Raw genomic sequence first — 21531 nt, forward strand, 5'->3', positions numbered from 1 at the left:
CACCCCGCCCCCCATCTGGCATTTTTCCCCCCTCAAGAGAGCTGGGATAGCCAAGGAAGTGTGGATGGCAGTGGGGATTCAGAAGAGCTTCACCAGTCCCTTAGCCTCAGGTGTCCATGCACAGTTCAGGCCCACCCTGGTAAGCCCCTTCCAACACTCTTCTAGCAAACTCTAGAGGCCTACCAGGTCCATTATAGCAGCCAAACATAGGCACCTTAGACTCCAGCCTGCTGAGGGCCACCATGACCCTGCCCTTCCCGCTGCCTTACTAAGGGTCATCTAGCCTGTCGATGTTCTCAGTGGTTCCATTTAAAGTTCTGGACAGGAAGGTTTAGTGTCTGTCAGTGAAGCTGTCTCTTTCCTCACTATCTCCCTTGCTGGCTACTTGACCTCACCTGACCCAATAATCAGGGAGGAGCCAAAGGATGGAAGGGAAGAGTTGGAAACTCTCTGGAGACTAGAGAAATCAAATCAAGAAGATGAGAAGCAGAAAGTGTCCACTTACTTCCTCAAGCATGCCGAGGAACAAAGATGCTAGTCCCTCTTGCTTGCTCAACCTCCCTAAAAAGGTAACTTGTATCTGGGAACATGATCTATTTATTTCTTCAGTAAATTACCCCGAACCACCATCAAGGCTCATTCTATCAAGACGCAGTGACTTGACAATAAACTGTGTTGGCCTAGAAGTTTCTGCCCCACAGTGCTGTTAACAGTGGGACGCTTGGTCTTCTGGGGTGGGGGTGGGGCGGTTCCCAGGTTCCCCCTGGTACCTCTGCCACCAGCCCAGGACACACTCAAGCTACTTCAAGAGGTATGCCATTCTCCACCTTTCTCCTCTCCACTTCCAGGAAGTTTTCTTTGAAGCACATTGTGAAGTGCTCACACCCACAGACACTCAGTTCTCGGTCTTTTCACGGAAGCCTCCCTCAGGCAGACTGACCCTCATCAGTCACAGAGTATGTTAGCTACCCTGGAGTCCCAGAGCCCTCACCCACTGTCCTGGAAGGACACCCTGAGGCCCTGGCCACCTGCCCATAAGCCTGCCAAAGTTCAAGATGACTCCTGAACAGACAACTAGACTCCAGAGCTTGCTGAATGCAGCCCCTGCTCTGCCCCACCCTTCTCCTACCACCTGCTTGCCTGCCATGTTCGCACTTGCACAAATTCATTCTTTTATTTATAGATACTATTAACGTAAATCATGTGTACTTCTAGATTAAATATGGTATATTTTCACATTTTCTTTGAGATTTGATTTGTATTACTAGACTCCGAGCCCATCTTTCCTGGGAAGAAATGACCCTTCTTTTCCTTTGAGAAGAATTCGTTCGACAGTACTTGTATTTTCAGTGTTAATTTTGGAAAACTGTGAAAACTAGCTTCTGCAAGCACTGGGGGGAATGGGAACGTGCATTGGAGGCAAAGGGTTTTAGCGGTCTTCAAAAAGAGAAGAAAGATGGAAATGTGAACTTTGGACAGCATTTGCTTTGACCTGCCGTCTGTGCTCTGCCTGTCACACTGACAGCCTAACTCCGGTCCCCCTGCCAAAACAGCCCCTCCACAGGTTAGAACTGAAGGATAACAGGGCTTTGCACCCCCAACCAGTTGGCAAAGAGAAGTCTAGGCTAGAGCCCAAGATCCCAAAAACCAGAGGGGCCATTGAGAATCAGGTCAAGGAGACAGGAAGTAAAAAACTATATAAAGATCAGCTTTCTGGGCAGACGAGGGAAGGCTGGCCCCACCCAAGAAGGGCAAAGGAGACACTACAGTGGCGGAGACAAGCCCCGGGGTCTGGGAAGAATCCATTTCCTGAGCACAGGTTTGGAATCCAATAGAGCCAAACGGCGCAAGATCACGGTGGGTTGCAAAAGATCAAAAAGATCTCGTCTTCCATCTTTCACGTTTTTTTACTTGCGTTGGTTTTTGTTTGTCTGTTTTACTTTTTATTTCCCTGAAAAAGTCCTGCTGAAAAATTCCAGTCTTTTCAAAGGCTGCTATGGTGAAAGAGTTCTACTCACTCCCATGGCAGCAATCACACTGCAGCCAACTTGGCATTGTAGAAGTCCTGCACTCCCTCTCCTGCCTGCTGTGCACTTCTCAGAAGAGAGGCTTTGGGGGAGGAAAGAGCTGGACAGAGAAGGACAATAGTAAGCAAATGCCTCCCAAGGACAGGGAGTTTTCATTTCCTTTGAGACTTACAACATATTAAATGGTATTCCTCTCATCCTCAAATAGGAAAACAATTCACCCAAAACAGCACTCCTGGATGCTAAAAGCATCCAGTACCCAGCTCTGTATCTGTGGCCTTGGGGGAGATTTCATAACACAACCACCGAAAGAGCAAAGTGACACGTGACAGCCCTTTGCCCTTACCCTGTCCACATTCCAATTTGATTTTCATCACCCCTTCTATCTGCTCCCTTCCACCCCTCCTCTCCTTTCCTCTCCTCTCCCCTTTCCTCCCCTTCCCTCCCCTCCCCTCCCCTCCTCTCCTCTCCTCTCCTCTCCCCTCCCCTCCCCTCCCCTCCCCTCCCCTCCTCTCCTCTCCTCTCTCCCAACCAGATTATTCCAACAGATTTAGGGGGAAGGTCTCGCAGCTCCTTCCTGCCCCTTACTCCACCTTTTACCCCCCATCCTATCTTTCCCCATATTTGCCCATGTGGAAGGGAAAGGTGGCGGTTGGCATGATTTGTCCCCCAGAAATGCTCTTCATTGTTAGGAAACTAGTACCAGCCACAGTCTCTGAATCACTTCAACTCCTCGTTAAGCCGAGCAACCATTATTTAACATGTAGAGGCCTCCCGCCCCCCCTGCAAATTTAGCTCAGTAAGTATTATGGTCAGAGCACAGGGCTCTGAAGTCCTGATCGAAGAGGTAAATATCTCTTGAGAACAAGCATAACCAGCATGATGGAAAGCACTAGCGGAGATGCAGAGGGTCTGTTACTATTTCAGTGGTCTCTGTCTTCCCATCTCTGTGTGTGATGTCATCATGGCTCAGTCTCTTCCCAGCCCTGTCTCTCCTGTCCTTTCCTCCCCACCCTCCCTCCCTGCTCCTCATTTTACTGTAAGACGTACTGTAAGATGCATGATAGGTAGCCAGCAAAGAGGCCGAGAAGGATGGGAAGTCAAGAGTCACAGATAGGCCAGCAGCAGGACATGGCCTGGCAAGGACAGGGAAGGGAGGGGATTTGTGTGCCTGTCTGCCTACCAGTCCATAGACTGTGTCTCTCCTTCAAAATAAGTCCTCTCTGCCTACCTGACTTCCCCTTCAGTTCCTCACAACCTCCTCACCACCATCAGACCCCATCACTACTTCCTGTGGTAGGAGGGAATACATTGGCTAAGATATGTGAGATTGGGGATAATTAGCTCCTCCTGGCCAGCCAACCAGCCCCCCTCCTCTTGGACACTTCCCACATTTGGGAGTGCACGAGGCCAATGCTCAGGGACAATGCTCGCCCTCCCCACCAAAAACCCAGTTTCCGATGTGTACAGACTTCCCCCACACTGAGAGGGTTTAGCCGAAGTGCATACTACAGAGGATGAAGGTCATTTTCTGAAGCCCAGAAGACCCTGGGCCCATTCTAAACATCCGCAGGGTTGTATTAGCATCATCTGAGAGCAAGGAGCAAAAAGAGACCTTAGATACCCCCAGAGAAGCAGCAGCTTGATGGGGTCCTGCCCCTCTTGGCATTTTCTAGCACATTGGTTTGCCTCTTGCCCCTCTGTTGATTTCCTCTTCTCCATCTCTGAATTGTTCCTGACCCTCTCTGGCCTATTTGGTTTCCCTCTGAGGGGAGGGGAGAGCACCTTCCCCTACCGGCAGCAGCTGGCTTCAGGGCCCTGTTTAGTAGCTGTGTCCCTCTTGCCCAGGCCTTGCTTCTGGCCCAACGTCTTGCCTGGGTCCCAACTCAGTTCATCAGGAGCATTTCTAGTCACTGACTATGGGCAAACCACCCAAGATCATCAGAAACAAGCCTTCAGTGAGGGCCAGTCTAATGCTTATCCACCTCCACTCCACTCCTGGGCCAAGAACCCTCTCATGATGGGCACTAAATCACTTAGTGCCCCCACTGCGATGCCACTACCTTGTCACACCCCAGCATGATAAACATCACTGCCCCAAAGCAGCTCATTCCACTCCACCATTCCACCATTTAACGTTTAGCTCTGGATCCACGGAGGTGAAAAATGAAAGCAGCTTCCAGAAGTTTGATTTCCTGGATCTGGCCCTTACAAGTACCCCATCGCCTATCTCATTTGCCCAGATTTGAACACCATGATAAGATCATCAGGAGTGGCCTGTGAGCATCAGTAAGATTCTGAAGCATTTATACTAAATGGGTATAAGTTCGTAAATGCAGTGCTTTCTGGAATCTTGAGGGAGACACTGAGAACTCTATAAATTTTCTTTGTAAATTAGTAGAACCATATTCAGTGGAAATAGAGCTAAAAAAGACTTTGAAGACTTGGCAGCTAAGTTAGCTAAGCTCTTTTCAGGGCTGTCTCTCTTAGCTCACTCAGTCCTGGCTCAGTACCTATTGCCACTGGGTCTCCATTTTGCCTCAGTCCTTCTCATCGTTGCCTTTTTGTCTTCTTCTCTGTAGCTCCTCGTACCTCCTCCTATATCTCTCCTACCCTTTTTTCTCCCCAGACACTATGGACCAGAGCCCTTCACTCGGGTGGGTAGTCCAGGTGTCTTGGTACTTGAGTTGTGAGCCAGCAGGTTCCCCCACCCTTCAGCACACTAGAGGTAATTTGGGGACTCAAAAGCATCCTTCACTCTTCTTCCAACATCACTTTCTCTTAGCTACCTCAGCGCTGCCCACTCTGCACCTCCCCCTGCCCCCAGCTAATGCCTCTGATTCAATGGCTTGATAAAGGGGAACACGGAAACTTGTACGGCTAGGAAAAGACCAAAAGAAATGGAGTGCTTCCTTTTCTCTGTTCAGAACCTTTAGGAATGGCACCATGTACTCTCCAGAGTATTCAGCAGCCTCCATTGATGGGCACCCTTCCTGTCAAATAGAAAATGGTTTTCTTGTCTCAGGACCTCTTTGGGGAGCCTCACCCCCTCAGCCCTCAAAGACCAGGGGTCCTTGAGAAAGTGGGCCCTTGTGATAATGATGGATGGGAATTTCTAATGGAGTCTTGAATCTTATCACCATTCCCTTTGCCCAGGAGAGATGACTAGGTGCGTTGCTCCCCCAGCCCTGCCCCCAGCAACCACAACAGCTGTAATGCAATGAGCTGTCATCTCACCCAGTGCCTGCCCACACTACTTCCCATTCTCCTTCTCACCTGCATGTCCCTCTCTCAGACCTCACTTCTATCAGGCCTTATTTAAGATCGATTGGGGAAGGATAATCTCTCCTCACTCCTACAGCCCATTCTTTGGGCTCCTAGCTCCAGCACTTACCAACACCCTTATTCTTTAGTTCAATCCTCCCTTCTCATCCCCCAGTGGAGGGGTAGCTTGTGCAATTCTCATAATTACAGGGGAGCCAGAGAAAGTAGCTGGAATGGCCTATTTTCCTGGCTCCCTTTTCCTTCTCTCAGTTCTGATTCCATGTGAACGACTGGACTCAAGCAGCCTCTCGCTCGGCCTTCCAAGAGGGGCAATAATAATAGCTAGCACTTACTGAGGGACAACTATATGGCAAGCATGTATTTGCTCGGCGTTTCTGGGATGCCAGCTATAAATCCCTTCCACAGACTCTCTTTTATTTTGCCACATTTTCCATCTCTTTTAACTCCCTGTCTCTCTCTTCACCTCTGACTCCCCTTCTTCTAAAAAGCTACGTGGTGACCCACTGCCACTCTTCCAGAGGCCATATCTTCTGTGGTTGTACCTTTAGAGGATGGGCCATTCCATCCTGAGCTCCAACCAACCCTACATACTCTAAGGAGTCATTTCACAGTCCAGGCCTCCATTTTACCATCCAAGCCAACTCTTACTTCCAAGCCTTTGCAGAGAGACCATTTCCATGTGCAGTAACAGTACAGCCTCATGTGCCTGCCAGCCTGGTCCCTATCCCCTGGGCCTTTAGGGTCCCCAGCAGTGACCCCATCATTTCACCTAGGTCCCAGAACCTATTCAGGCCACAGGAATAGCCTCAGCTTTTCACATTCTACAAAAGCTGCAAAAGACACCTTAAACCCTGGCTTTCTGAGGGCTACCAGTGTCCTCACTCCCAGCCACCTTTACTCCCTCTGACCCGCTCATTTTCCCACCAATTTGGTAACTAATCAAGTCCCCCTTTACTAAAGTGACTCATTCGCTATGGCAAAACCACATTCTTTTGGAAGATTCATTTTGGATTTTTAGACCCCCAAATACATTCCTTCTTTTGAGGGAGAAAATTGCCTCTTGCTCTACTAAAACGACGCTGGATTTTGAGCATGAAAAATGGCTTAACCGATATTGCAGCAACCGTTCCCCTACAGTCTCCAGATGAGGGAACTGGCGGGTAACTGCCACCGGCCCCACCCAGACTCATCATTCATTGGGTTACTGATCTGTCAATCACTTCTGCTGGGCCAATGAGCAGCACTGCCTCACAGGAAACAGATTGGCGGGCAGGCGAGTGGTTTCCCTGGCTGTTAGAGCCTATGGAGATCACCCTGTTCCTTTCACGTGCTGCCCTGGCTGCTGGGAGCTGTGGAACGTGAGCAAGCAGGCAGTGGGGAGGGGGCAGTCAAGTCTGCCTAGACCTACATGCAGGTTCGGGGCCTTGGAAGAAGAAGGGAAACAAGCTTAGCCTCAACTGAATGCTGGGGTTTAGTAATAGTGATAGTATTAGAGAGCCTACCCCACCCCTGGCATTGCCTCACGGTGTGACCTAGGGTCAGTCTCCCCGTGGTCCTGGTCCTCAGCTGCTTTTTCACAAAGAGTTGGTTGGTTCTCCATGATCTCTCAAATCCTTTTTTCTTTTTTATGTGTTGGAAGGCAAATTGCCTCAAGAAAGGGAGAGCCTGTCCTAACCACAGTCCAGTTAATTGAACATGAGGGAAGACAGTGGGTCAGAGGTGAAGAAGCACTCCCACGATCCAGAGCCAAGGGACTACTCAAAAGGAATGAAGGAGGGATGCCCTCCAGGCTAGGGATACTTTTCGGCCCTGGCACAGGAAGTGGCGGGGGGGTGGGTGGTGAATCAGGGTCCGTGGCAGTTGCTTACTACAAGGTTCTCTGAGTGTGGACTCAAAAGAAAGGACGTATTTTTGTCTAGCATCTACTCAAGCAGGGTTGGGGGTGAATCTAAAGGAGATTGAAGAATCTCCCCTAACCCCGACCCCGTGTATGGGTTGTTTTGTTTCTTTCCTGCAGTTCCCATAATCGGTCCTTTTGAAAACTTCCCACTGGCCATATCGAACAAGCATCTGTACCCACAATAAGAGTGAGTTCCCTGCATTTGCCATCTTGTCTCAACTAACACCACCTACAGAAGCTGACAATGACCGTTGGGCTTTTCCAGTGGATGCCGGAACCCATTTCTTGCAGCCTGGGGGGGAAGGCAGAATAACTGGCAGCAGGAGGTGAGTGTGGGTAAGGAAAGTGGAACTCCTCCTTCAGCCAGCCTCCTCACTCCTCTTCTTATCCCCAGATCCTTCTGTCCAGCCTTTCCCTCCTCCCACCTGCTGACTCTAATCCACTCCGCTTTCCACCTTTCACTCCCTCCCCTAGAAACTCAGGAGGTCTTAAGGCATGTTTCAGGAAGCGCTGTTCCCTGGCATGGGCTCTCCATTGTCTGCTCCACTGAGAAGCAGTTGGCTTCCAGAAAGTTTGAGAAATTGCTTTTCAGCAAGAGGGCGGGCACCCCAGTCAGTTTAGGGTGATAGTCTCTAGTGAGTACAGTTGGCAAAGCCATTTCTCTGCCCCACAGGGTGTGAGTACTTGACATTGGCCCTTGTGAGTTAGAAATTGTTAGCTATGGAGGTGTAATAAGTTTGTCGAGACCCACAGTAACTCTTGCTGCTTAAGCTTCTACCAAAAAGATTTCTACTTGTCAAACCATCGGTCTCCCCACAGAGGGTGTCTCATTTTCCCTCTGTCTCATTTTTCTTGTTTTTACTCTGTTATCCTTACTGTCTCTTCTCTTGTGTCTTTCTTTCTGGTTTGATCTTTTTTCCCCTTTTGTTTTCTGAGGCTAAACAGGACCCTGGAGAAGATGTGGGGATGGTGGTAATCCAAAGAAGGAGCCTTAACCTGAGCACCTGTCTTAGGAAGTAGACCCCCCTACCCTAGTGGGAGTGAATGTTGCCCTGCAACCTGGGTCCTCACATGCCCTTATGCACCACCTTGGTTTCAGATGTGTCCTCCAGACCTACCACAGATGGATGTCCCACATTCTAACCCAATATCCCCAAGGATTAGAACCCTGAACTCCTTTCTCCCGTGCCCACCGCGTGGCAGGCCCATACAGAAGCAAAACATAGTCACCTTTAGACTCTGGCATACTGAGGCCAGGCCCTGACCCTGTCGGCCTCACCTTCCTGCCAGTTGATTACTCAATAAAAATATTGTTAAATAGAATTCTTGTGTCTAAATACCATTTCAGTATTTATTGTTTCAAAATATACCATTAAATTGCATTTTCCCCTCCTTCTCCTCCTCTTCCCCCATCATATCCTTCCTGGGACCAAAATGATAGGGACAGGTTGAGAGTGAAGGGAAAGTTGGGGAAAGCATGACTGTGTCAATTTCTCAGTAGAGAGCAACCATGAAGTGTGCTACACGCTCATGGGCAGAGGCCCCTGCTCCCCTAACAGAAGACGGTTTCGCTGAGCACAGGACACAGCACTTGGGTAGGGGGACATATCCCCTGCTTTGTAGGACATCATGTAACAAAGATTTACAGGTAAGAAGGATCATTGTGTTACTTGTAATAGTAAAAACCCTAACATAGTTACATGTCAGTTGGTCCTTATAGTCAACTATTAAGCAGCTGTTAAAAGCGCATTTGAAAACATTTTTTTCAGAGTGCCTGGGTGGTTCAGTCAGTTGAGTGTCCAACTTCTTCTCAGGTCATGATCTCATAGTTTGTGAGTTCAAGCTCTGCTGTCAGTGCAGAGTCTGCTTCTGATCCTCTGTCCCCCTCTCTCTCTGCCCCTGCTTCCTGCTCATGCTGTCTCTTTTTCAAAAATAAACAAACACGGGGCGCCTGGGTGGCGCAGTCGGTTAAGCGTCCGACTTCAGCCAGGTCACGATCTCGCGGTCCGTGAGTTCGAGCCCCGCGTCGGGCTCTGGGCTGATGGCTCAGAGCCTGGAGCCAGTTTCCGATTCTGTGTCTCCCTCTCTCTCTGCCCCTCCCCCGTTCATGCTCTGTCTCTCTCTGTCCCAAAAACAAATAAACATTGAAAAAAATAAAATAAACAAACAAAAAAAGAAAACATTTTTTCATGACAAGAGGAAAAAGGGAATTCTGAAACTGTATGTGCACTATGTTCATAATCTTATATAAAGCATCTGTGTGCGTAGAAGTGATCACAAGGATAAATACCAAAAATTCCTGAAAAGGTGGAAGTTATGGCTGATTTTTACTTTGTTATACCTTTCTTGTTTTCTACGATGAACATGTATTATAATCAGGAAAAAAAAAACGCAAAAGTAGTTGGCTCTGCTCGGTCGTAAATGAAGAAAGGATTGGCACTGAGCCATTGAGGAAGCCGATAAGGCTGGTGGTCCCCGCCATGACACCTTGGGCCAGTGGGGGTGGAAGTTCCTAATGGGAACCAAGATCTTACAATCCTGCAGGTTCGCAGGAAGACACAGATTTAGATCTGATGGAGGACAAGACAAGAGGCATTCTACCTTATCTCATCCCCCTTCACTCTTCCTTTCTCTTACCCTTTCTCTGTGCCACAGTGATAAACACTCCATGCTTGAAGCCCAAAGACGCGGGTTCAGATCCCAGCTGGGTTACCTCCCAGCTGGGTAACTGGGCAAGCTCTTCAATCCTCCAGAACCTCAGCCCATTAATCAAACAAAGGTCACTTGTATCTCCAGAGCCTTTGCCATTGCTTTTCCCTGTTTCTGGAACACCGTGCCCCCAGATCCTCATGTTTTGTTTCCTGCTGGCGTTTGGGTCTCCACAAAAATGGCATCCCCTCAGAGAGGTCCCCTCAGTCACTTTCCATAACACTTTTTCTCTTTTATTTTCTCTGAGCACCTAATTAAACTTACATATTTGCTTTATTGCTTATTGTCTCCAAGAAATTAAATTCCTTGGGAGCAGGAATCTTGTCTTGAGTGCTGCTGTGTCACCATTGCCTGACATTAAATGAGCCAAGTACCAGGCGATACATTTGCACTGTTTTCTTACTTAATCTTCCTAAGTACCTCATGTGGTTCACAAAGGAGGGAGAGGTTAAGAACAGAGAGGTGAAGTACAAGGAGTAAGTGGCAGAGCCAGAATTAGAACTAATTCCGGAAGACTTTCCACTTCACTACGCTTCCCTCCCATGCAGCCAGCGTGGGGCCTGTTTTGGAGAGAAAGGGTTGGCACAGTTCAAGGGCAGGGAGCATCAAGAGCCAAGTCTCTGAGTCCAGAAAGTTCGAAATAGTGAAAAAGACTGACGTGGGTATGGTCATGGGGAGTAATGGGAGTACATGGTGGAAAGAGCCAGAGAGGGGCTTGGTTGCAGTTCAGGAGCTTGAGGCTGTTTCACGAAGGACCTGAGCAACACACAGTCTCTTTTGTTCATTCCATAAATCGAATCGAACACCTCCTGTGGGCTTTAAGAGATTCAGAACATCCCTGGAATGGGCAGTCCCCCATCCTTAACTGAACACCTACTGTGAGCTCTACATGGCTCAGGACCCATCTAGGCCGGGCAGTTCTTGTCCTTGTCTTCTCGGTGTCTGGGGTACTGCCTCAAGCCCACTGGGTGTCTGGTTAGCAGGGGTTACCTGCCCTGAGCAGAGACAGATGGGAGATTTCAGTCATCATTAAAGCTTTATTGACCAGCACGGCTGGAATTTCCCAGAGAGAGGAATTAATCTTGCTACCGACTGAGAGCAGACATCCTGCTGGGAGTAGTTACATAAATTCTGTTGCTCAAATTAATTAGGATTGTGATTCATTTGTTTAATGAGGAAGAATCTGATGGTGGCAAGAGGCAAGCCGTCGAGGCCTTGCAGAACCCAGGCCATCCCGGGTGACCCTGTGGCAGGTGGGGGGACTGGCCCAGTAGGAACAGAGATCTGACACGGCGGAAGGAGGTGGTCGATCAGTAAGAAGAATAAACCGAGGCAGGCAGAGACAGCCAATCAGAATATGGGGCTGGTTTACAAGGGGGGGGGTCAGAGGCTCTGGGGCCTCCCAAAGTTCATGCCGCACCAGCTCCTGGGCATGGAAGGGCTTCTCAGTGGCATCCAGTCTTCCACCCTCCTCTTTTGTCCAAGCTGTGGAGAAAAAATGCTAACGGCTGAAATCACGTCAGCGGCGCTCCGGGGACCCATCCAGCCATTTCCTCCCATCCCCCTAAATGTCAGATTATATTATTCACAGGAGGAAGGATTGTTTCAATAAAGCACAGACCTATTGGCCTGAAGCATATAGAAATCTTTTTCTCTTACTCCCACCCCTACTTAGAAAGGGACCTCCCCCCGCCTTCTACCCGGAATGCCCCTACTGCCTGTTTAAGGTAAATCCCCAAACCTCACCGGCATCCTTCACTCTTGCTGTGAGGCCCCTCCTGGCCTGGGCCTTCCCTTGCATAAGGCCTAGGTCTCAGCTGCAGAAATACAGTGAGAGGGTGGCGGCCGGGCCAAGGTGACAGCAGTGCAGGTGGAAAGAGGCAGGACCTCTGTGCAACTCCAAAGGGCATCTCACATTCTGGTCCAGGTGGATGGTGCCCTTTGGACTAGAACAGAAATGGTGTTTCCTGAAGGTGTGCTTCCTGGTGGCCCTGGAGAAAAGTGACCAGAGTCAGGAAATGGTTTGAGGGAGAGTCAAAAGGACCTGTTGCACAGACCGGGAGAAGAAAGGAGAAGAATGTAACCCTTAGGACTTCCTCACTCATGCCTGCGTCTACAGAAGTCCCTCCGGAGCCTTGTTCTCTTTTTAGGCGCTCCCATCCCTTATTACAACTGACCAGGAAAGCACAGCCTGGATGATCCACGAGGCGGTGCCACGGGGTTTTCCACAAAGCAGGAACACGGTTAAGAGCATGTGTTTGGCTCCCCAGGAAGTGTTGCCCTCTTCCCAGGTGAGGCTGAGATGCTCTTCCTGGAGCTCCATCAGTCCACCTTACTTAGAGAATGGGTAGCCACAAAGGAAAACTATCTAGGAGCCCAAAGTGTGAAAACTTGCGACTGAGGAAAAGTCTTGTGAGCTCTCTGGATATCAGTGCCCTCGTCCTTGGGAGGCACCTGTCTCCTGCTCTGGAAGAACAAGAGCTTCTGTGCTTGCACCCTGCAGACTGTCCCCTCTTCAACAGACATAGAGACCTTTTTAAAATGTAAGTCAGATCTGGGGCACCTGGGTGGCTCAGTCGGCTAAGCGTCCACCTCTTGATTCTAGTTCAGGTCATGATCTCATGGTTTGTGAGATCAAGCCCCCCATCCAGCTCTGTGCTGACAGTGCAGAGCCTGCTTGGGATTCTCTCTCTCTCTCTCTCTCTCTCTCTTCCCCTCCCCCCACTCATGTGCTCTCTCTCTCTCTCTCCCAAAATAAGCATTTTTTGAAAAATGTAAGTCAGATCTTGTCATTTCCCATGTTTTCCTTCCAAAGGCTTTCCAACACATTCAGAATTTACTTTTTTTTAATGTTTATTTGGGGGGGGGAGGGGCACATGCAAGCCGGGGAGGGGCAGACAGGGAGACAATGGATCTGAAGGGGGCTCTGCACTGACAACACAGAGCCTGATGTGGGGCTCAAACTCACAAAGGGCAAGATCATGACCTGAGCCGAAGTCGGACGCTCAACCACCTGAGCCATCCAGGCACCCCCGACACATTCAGAATCAAAAACAAAAAAAAAAAGTCTGATGGCTAAGAAGGTCCACACGCTCTAGCCCCTGCCTTGACCTCATGGTCTACAGCACCCCTCCCTCCCTCCACAAGGCCTTTGCACTGGCTGGTACCTTTCCCTGAAACGTTCCTCCCCGGCTGTTTGCGTGGGTGGGAAACTTAGCCTTTCTCTCTCTGTTTATGTGTCACCTTGGAGAGCCCTTCCCTGGCTACCCAATCGAAAACAGCCCAGGCTCCCTGCATTGCCCTGCCTTCTTTTTCATCACAATACCTTTTACCATTTGCCCTTTCACCGGTTTGGGGTGAAAGGTTTTTCAACTTGGTTTGGGGCCTACAGACCAGGGATCTTCCCCACTGCATCAATCAGGGTCCAGTTAAGAAAACAGGAATTGTGCTAGATACTTCAATGGCGATAATTCACCGAAAGACATCAGTTAAAGACCTATAAGAAGGAGACAAAATGTAAAGGGAGCCCTGAGGAGGTAGCAACCATAAGAAACGGTGGGATTATGGGATTCCAGGAGCTCGGAGGAGGAGCCTGCAGAGTTGAGGCCCCGCCCCTCTAGCGAGGCACCGACCAGCTGCTGCCACCAGGACAAAGGGCCAATTCGAGGGCAATTGTGATGGGATCCAGCTGTCAAACGAGGATGGGGCAGGTCCCTACTTCGGCCTCCTGCCTTCCGCCTCCCTCTAGTGCCACTGCTGGCAGAAAAAGGAAGCCCCGCGACAACGGAGAAACGGTTCGTAGGGTCCCCACCCAGTGTCACACAGCAGAGTGTAACAGGTAGATTTGGAGCTGGAGGCAATAGCTCAATGACTAGAACACCTGTCTTGTACACTCCCTAACCCCCATGCCAGAGGAGTGCTTGGCTTATAGCAGGCACTCAACATTTGTTGAATGGATGAATGAATGATGGATGATGTACCACATAGGGAATTAGTAGCTGGGGGTGCAGATATGACGGGCAGACTCTGATCACACTCTAATAAGAGAGACAGACACCATTTATGGTTCAGGATAAGTGTAATAGCAGAAACACCCTCAATGGGCTAGAAGCACAGGGATGGGGCCCTGCTCACACTGGCCATCAGAGAAGACCTCCGGGGAGAGGGGGGACGACCATGCTTCAGTTGGATGCTCGAGAGCAAAGAGGATTTGTGAGGCACAGAGGGACACTGAGGACCAACGATGTAAGGATGCAGGGTGCTTCGGGTCTGGGAACAGCTCGTGCAAAAGCAGAGAGCTTGGCAAGAGTGACTCAAGAAGTTCCCTGTGGCCAGAACATCCATGGGCAGTGGTGGTGGCCGAGCCTGGAGCATTCCAGTCCAGGTCATGAAGGCCTCGTATGTTACTCAAAGGAGGTTGGGCTTGGCCTCAAGGCACAGAAGTGCCAGTCAAGGTTCATGAGCCGTGAGTGACATATGTGACCCGAGGATTGTGATTTCACAGGCCTGAGAATGAAGGCTGGAGGCCAGCTGGAGACAGACCTGAGCCACAAGGATGGGCACCCATCTAACTGCCCCCAGTGGGTGCAGGGCAGTGCACGTAGCTTACACTGCAATGAAGCTGCATGAAGATGAGAAGCATATGAAGGGGATCTGAGCTGAGGCCCTGGTTGCTGAGGCTGGAGGAAGAGAAGGAAAAGCTTTGGAGGAGCTGGGATGCCTCAGCCTGGGCGCCCCCTCCCCCACCCCCATCACAGGAGAACCCACGTTGAGGGGCCCTGAGAGTCAGCCAGATCCTAGCATCTTCCCCCTCACGAGCCCATCAGATTTTGGAGTTGGATGGGGCCTTGAGAGGCTGCATCAGTGTCCCTGCAGGAAGCAGATCCTAACTCAAATGGGTCACCTGAAGAGACTTCAGTGAGGAGGGACTACTTACAGAGAGATGGGCAGGATGAAAGAACCCAGGAAGGGGTGCTAGAGACTCCTGAGGCTGCAAACAGCTCCCCTCTCCCCTCCCACCCTCCAATCCGCTCTGCCAGTGGCCAGACCAGACTGGAGCCAACTGGCAAGGGCGCCCATTGATTTGTTTCACAGGGGTCAGCCTCCTGAGGCACAGAGCAGGTCAAAGAAGGGGAGACCCTACATCAGAAGGGACAAACAGAGAATAACAGCCTGATCGGTCTCAGTTTCCACCCTACTGTTCTTCCCACAGGAACAGAGAGAGGAGGCAACTTGACCAAGGTCAGGTAGCAAGTGAGGAAAAGGCCCCTCTCCTTTGGGGTCTGGGTTCATTGCCGACTGGGCCTGCACTGAAGACAGACAAGTGAGGACAGCCCATCATCCTGAAGATGCTGCTGCAAATCCAAATTAACCAGAGGAAGGCAGCAGGCAGCACCAGGGAGGATGAGCACCCAAGGGCCGGCCATGCACCCTCCATGTCCAGAAGGTAATAGACACCTGCTTCCTTGTCTCTTTGTGCCTGCCCCCTGGCCCCCGTTTTCCTCTCTTGAGTCCTCCCCAGGTGTGGGGACAGGAGCACAGCCCTGGGATTGGCAGGGACAAGGGGAGGAGACTGTGCTTTTCTGGTAGCCAGCCTTGCTCATCGATTCCCTAGAGCTGCTCACTGATCCAGCACAAGATGGTTTAATTGAAGTCATTACAATAAATGGTGCAGAAAAGCAACACCCTTAGTCTGCCAGGAGCCTCAGAGAAGCAGGGGAGGGCACTGGGAAACCCAGCGGAAGCAGCTGAAGTTAGCTCACAGTTGCTGTGGTGGAAAAGGGACTGGGCTGAGAAAGCAGGTAGTCCTGGGTTCAAATCCTGACTGGGTCACTAGCAAGCTGTGCACCCTTAGTAAAGTTCCTTTATCTTCCTGAGCTGCTGTGTTCCTGTCTCCAGGAAGCCTTCCCTCCTTCATCCCCCATTTCTCCTTCCCCCACACACCGTTAGCACTTGCTAACTTTGACACTGATTTGGCTTCCAGCACTCTCTGTCTGCTTAGCAATCTTTTCCCTCCGTAGTTTGTCTTCTCATCTAGATAACAAGCAGGAACTGTATCTTCTCTTTCTCACCCTTATGTGCCTATCACATGCCTAACATTGTAATTGTACCTAGCGGGGTGGGGGAGGGGAGGGGAGTGGCAAGGTGGAGTGAGGGGCAGAGATTCAGAACCCGGGGGTGGGCACAGAAAGAATGCAGCAGGGGCTGGTAGATGACAATCTACCCTGAGCTCCCTTCCCAGATAATTGGAACGATGCAGTCATTATATTCGTACACCTTTAGCATGAGACGCAGCCCCCTCTGTGCCCAGGCCCAGCTGGCTCTCTGCTCGGCATCATGAACTACTATCTGATTCAGTAGCAGAGGACAGAGGATCCAGGTCATGAAATCATCAAATTCTAGCATAAAAAGACAAAATCATGCAACAAAAGTGGTATCTTGGTACTTCCAAGTCTAAATCCTAAGGAGCCTTGCAGCTTCCATGTGGGGTGTCTTGGAACACCTGATCTTGGAATGTTCCCTCTCAGAACTCAGACATCACACCATGAGAAGCCCAAACCACGTGGAGAAGCCAGGTCGAGGTACTCCATTTGCCAGGGCCAGCCGAGTTCCCAGCTCATGGCATCAACTGCGAGCCCTGAGAGTGCGCCATCTTGGACATCCAGCCCCATGGAGCCTGCAGGTGACTCCAGCTCTAACCACGACCTGATGCAGCCACTTGAGAAATCCCAAGAAAGAATCTCCCAGATGAGCCCAGTCAACCCGTGGAACTGTAAGAAATAACAACAAATTCTTATTTTATGCTTCTAAAAATATATTTGTAAATAAATCTTACAGAACTGTCATTTTACTAGAGCTCAGAGATTCCATGTGATGTATCCAAGGTCGCACAATGAGGCAGAGCCCGGTGCGTTTAACTGTGGCCACCCTATCGCCACCACCAGAGAAGATAAAGAGAAGTGAGCTATCCAGGGCAGGAGTGAAGAGGGAGAGAGGAAAAGAGCTCGATTTTATAGAAAATGTCCCAAGTTAATTCTGTTTAGCAAAAAAATTATTCCTTGAATGTGTATGATTTTTTTTTTTTTAATTTTCAATGAGCATCTCACAACTTCTAAGAGTTTACAGAGTTAATGGCCCTGAATTTCAACCTTGGGTTGGTTTTATTTTTCTTTCCCCCTTGAGATAATTAGCCATGAGCTTAGCTGAGTACATTTGTCATGTCGGTTAGACAATGGCTTCAAAGGAAGGGAAAGGGCTCAAAAAAGAAGGCCAAGCAACAAAGCAAAACCTCCTAGGGAAATATTCACATTTCTTGAATGATCTGTCATCAAAACTGCGTGCACAGGTGGGAGGGCACGAGCGAGCATCAGGGCAAACTTTACCAGGTGGGCCTCTGCACCCACTAGTGCTTTGAGTTGATCTGAACCAAACCCATCCCCGGGGCAAAAGCAACACCCCTTTCCCATCTCACTACCCTCTGTTTGGCTAACCCACAAGCCCAAAGGAAAATGTTAGATTGGCCTTTCATTTTCAGTGCCCTCAATTTAAGTAATTTTTTTTTTTTTTTTTACATCCTGTGCTGCTCAATATACTGCAATGGAGGATTCAGGGAAGATGCACGTCATTGTCAGCAAAGCACCAAGCCATCTGGCCTTCGTTGTACCTTTGAGTTGATGTGAAATTTCCGGCTTCACATTTGGACAGTCCTTGATCTGAGCACCAGAGCCCCAGAGGTGATTGGGAGCATCACTGTGAGAAGCCACCATTTTTTGGACACCAACTACGATCCACAGTGTCCCAAGGGCTTTATTTATTTTAATCTTGTGTTTAATCTTCCAGTTTAATCTTGTGTTTAATCTCGTGTTTAATCTTCCAGTAACCCTATGAGGGCAGGACTAATACCTCATTTTAAGGATCAGAAAATTTAGTCTCAAAAAGAAATGCATGCCAAATTGCAGAGCTGCAATTCAAACCTAGGCCTGCCCAATTCCTAGGATCTGCTCTTTCCTGTATGCCGATTCGATCAGTTATATATTGCTACAATAACATCGTGAAACAATCACGAAACCTCAGCGGTATACAACAATAAGCACCTATTGCTTACCCATCTGGGATGGTTAGCTAAGTGGTTCTGCTGATTATGGCAAGGCTCACTAACATGCCTACACTTTGGTTGGCCTTTGAGTGATGGAGGCTGTCTCAGCTGGGACAGTCGGGGCCACTCAGCTCCACTCCACATGTCGCTCATTCTCCATTAGGCCAGCCCAGGCATGTCCCCATGGCAGTGGCAGAGTACAAGAAAGAAAGCAAACCAGACTGATGGCACAAGTAATTTTCAAGCTTTTTCTTACATCACATTTGCCTTTATCCCATGGGCCTGAGCAAGGTACATTGCCAAGCCCAGAGTCAGAGAAGATGAACATTGCAGATGACATGGCAAAAGGTGGGGTGTGGGGTGCAGGGAAAGATAAAGATTTGTGACCACTTCTGCAATCTATCCACTAACCTTGGGCAAGTTAGAGCCCCCTCTTAGAGCCTCTGTTCCTGCACTTTTTTAAATGTTTATTTATTTATTTTGAGAGAGACAGAGAGCAGGAGAGGGGCAGAGAGAGAGGGAGACAGAGAATCCCAAGCAGGCTCCTCACTTGTCAGCACAGAGCCCGACACAGGGCTCGAACTTGAGAACTGTGGGATCATGACCTGTGCCAAAATCAAGAGTCGGACACTTAGCCAACTGAGCCACCCACGCACCCCAATATTTTATTTTTAAGTAATCTCTACACCTAACATGGGGCTTGAGCTCACAACCCCGAAATCGAGTCAGACGCTCAACTGATTGAGCCACCCAGGCACCCCTGTTCCTGCAGTTTTTTAATGGGGTTATATCCACTTTGTGGGATGGCTCAGAGCATTCAGTAAGATAATTTCTATGAAATACTAACAAAGTCAAAAGTATTCATTCTCCTGATGATGCCTGGGGGTGCATGTACACATTATGAGAGGTACGTGAAAAACTCGGTTTCTATTTCCAGGATCCAAAGGGTTTACACAAGTCTCCGAGGTGAGACAGCCCAATCACTGAGACAACAAACAAGAATTGTGAAGAAGGGAATAAATCAAGGGAAAAAAGAAAACAATAAGTAAATGATGTAATTAAAGTTACTGTTGAAGAAACTATCAAGGAGAGAATGAGTCAGCGACAAGTTTAAGCGATGAATCAGGCACAATGTCATGTTTCTAGAATTCTTGTCTATTTCAAGAAAGCCTGATGTCCCAGTTAAAAGAGCACCTTGAGCCTGTAGCAACAACATCTGGAAGGAAACACGCTTGTAATTTTAATTTCTCCTCTGCATCACCACTAACGACAGGGGCAATGCCGAGTGCTGGGCACAGAGTAGGCGCTCCATAAAATCCCATGTGGGAGGGACCCATAACTGCATCATCTCTTCAGATGTATTCAAGGAGATTTCAAATTACTTTTGCAAAAGAGCTCCCCGTACAATATGCCATTTTCTTGCTAAAACAAGGCTGTGGATCCCGTGCGGGATGGTATTAATTGCTCTGTTCAACGAATGAGGAGACCAAGGCTTGTGTGGCCCTCTGGTTGGTGATGAGGCTGGGATTCGAATGCAGCCCTCCAACGTGCTCTCTCCCAAACTAACCAAGGACCATATTCCTGCTATTGGTAACCGAGTTCAGGATTTTTTTAATCTGTAAGAAACGACATCGACATTTCATTGAATGCTCACAAGCATGGCGGCTCGTGTCATCTTCACCCCAGACTTAGAGGTTGGAATATGAAGGATTCCATTTTACAGATAAGGGAAATTTGGAGCCCAGAGACCGAACCCACCTGCCAGAGGCTTCATAGCCCATAAATGGTGAGATGATTCACACTCAGGTATGTGCAACACCCCAACCCCCCCGACCCCCACACACACACCATGTTCCACACTGCCCTTGTATTTTTTCAAATTGGGCTGTCACCTGCATTGAAGCCTGGAGAATTAAAAGCAGTTGTATGCATAAACCTGCACACACACACACACACACACACACGCACACTTTTGCCTCAGTTATTCAGAGAGCACGTTTTCTGATCTGTATTTTCCACTTCAGTTTTCTGATCTGTATTTTCCATTTCAGTTTGCCTACCTGGTCTCTGCCTCTACAAACACAACTCAAGGCAGAGGGGCAAGTGATATTGGTTCAGGAAACCTGAGCTGTGACCCTGAGCTGCTGACAGAACGTCTGATATTTATAGCAACTCAGAGTCAAGTACCAAGGAAAGAGTGTTCTGGATTGTTGCAGATGTCCTCAGGGGGAAAGAAAACATCTCTGTGAAAAATTGTGTGGGATGCTTAACTGATGGAACATCCAACATGAAAAGACAACTCAGTGGGTTTGCATCCCAGTTAAAAAATAATAATAATAAAAGGACAGCCCAGCCAGTCTCTGTGGATAACATTCTTCAAACACTTAGGATGTAGCCATGGGAGAGACCACATCACCAGTTGAATTTATAAACTGCCACTCTACACTTTAATTTATTTATGCATTTATATATTGATTTAGATCTGTCCCAGTCCACAAAGAATTTGACACTGATTGTTTAATTGTGAAAACTATGGTAGATTGATTATGTTAATGGCCAAGATTTTCTATGCCTCCCTGTATCCTTACCCCTGGGTAGTGTCCTCCACATCGACTCTGGCCCTAAGATGTGCTTTGGCTAATGAAACAGCAGCAAACTTGTTGCAAGCACAACTTGAAAATCATGCTGGTCCTGGCCCAGATTAGCAGAACGGCCCGTACACCCACAAGAAAGAACAGACTGTTGTTTAAAGCCATTGGGTTTGGAGCAATTTGTTACACAGCAGTCACTAACTGATATGGAGACTAAAAAGAAACACCATTAATTAATCAACAAGCTTATATTGAGTAGCCATGCTCAGTTCTTGTCGTAGGTTCTGGGATATACAAAAAAAAAAAAAAAAAAAAAACACATAAGACATGGTTCCTACCTGCTTGGAGACTCATATTTATTTCTGGAAAGACAAAATAAAAATACCAGCAAGATCTGCTTAAACCATGTGGAAATCGCTTATATCTTATTCTCTCTACAGGGCCAAGCTCAAATGCCACCTTCCTTTCGTAACATTTCCTTCCCCATCTCCTTGCCAAGCTGAACTATTAAGCTCTGCCTCCGCTGGGATACTGCAGACTTTTGTTTAAAGCTCTCTCGTGATGCTTTTCATGTTACATTTGGGGTTATAGTTGGATGGGAATACGTCCATTGTGCCCACTGATTATAAAGCTGGGTCTTGCTTATTGTTCTATGGGCCTCCAACACCAGGTACCATGACTTACATGAATATAAGGAATCTTGGAAAATGTTAAATGAATGAATGTTTACAGGTTGGGGGCGCCTAGGTGGCTCAGTCGGTTAAGTGTCTGCTCTTGATTTCAGCTCAGATCATGATCTCATGGTTCGTGGAATGGAACCCGGAGTCGGGCTCTGTGCTGACATTGCAGAGCCTGCTTGGGGTTCTCTCTCTCTCTCTCTCTCTCTCTCTCTCTCCTTCTGCTCCTCCCTGCTCTCTGTCTCTT

At 48.7% G+C, this 21531-nt stretch overlaps 3 long non-coding RNA genes across 4 annotated transcripts; 2 read left to right on the plus strand and 1 right to left on the minus strand.

The window, feature by feature from the left end:
- The first annotated feature begins 6573 nt into the window (after positions 1-6573).
- Positions 6574-8535, plus strand: LOC122482698. Of its 2 annotated transcripts, none has more exons than XR_006297217.1 (3): positions 6574-6670; positions 7330-7538; positions 8158-8535. It is a non-coding gene; the product is annotated as an uncharacterized LOC122482698 (long non-coding RNA). The 2 variants fall into 2 exon arrangements; XR_006297216.1 differs by having other exon boundaries at positions 6616-6726.
- Positions 8536-10944: 2409 nt separating this feature from the next.
- Positions 10945-12517, minus strand: LOC122482699. The gene is made up of 2 exons (XR_006297218.1): positions 11668-12517; positions 10945-11406 (listed from the first exon to the last, which is right to left on the minus strand). It is a non-coding gene; the product is annotated as an uncharacterized LOC122482699 (long non-coding RNA).
- A 400-nt stretch (positions 12518-12917) lies between these two features.
- On the plus strand, positions 12918-17759 carry LOC122483742. Its single transcript, XR_006297464.1, has 3 exons — positions 12918-15367; positions 16449-16693; positions 17524-17759. It is a non-coding gene; the product is annotated as an uncharacterized LOC122483742 (long non-coding RNA).
- Positions 17760-21531: the final 3772 nt, after the last annotated feature.

The sequence above is a fragment of the Prionailurus bengalensis genome, chromosome D1 (genome assembly GCF_016509475.1).
Source record: "Prionailurus bengalensis isolate Pbe53 chromosome D1, Fcat_Pben_1.1_paternal_pri, whole genome shotgun sequence".
NCBI classification, from domain to species: domain Eukaryota; kingdom Metazoa; phylum Chordata; class Mammalia; order Carnivora; family Felidae; genus Prionailurus; species Prionailurus bengalensis.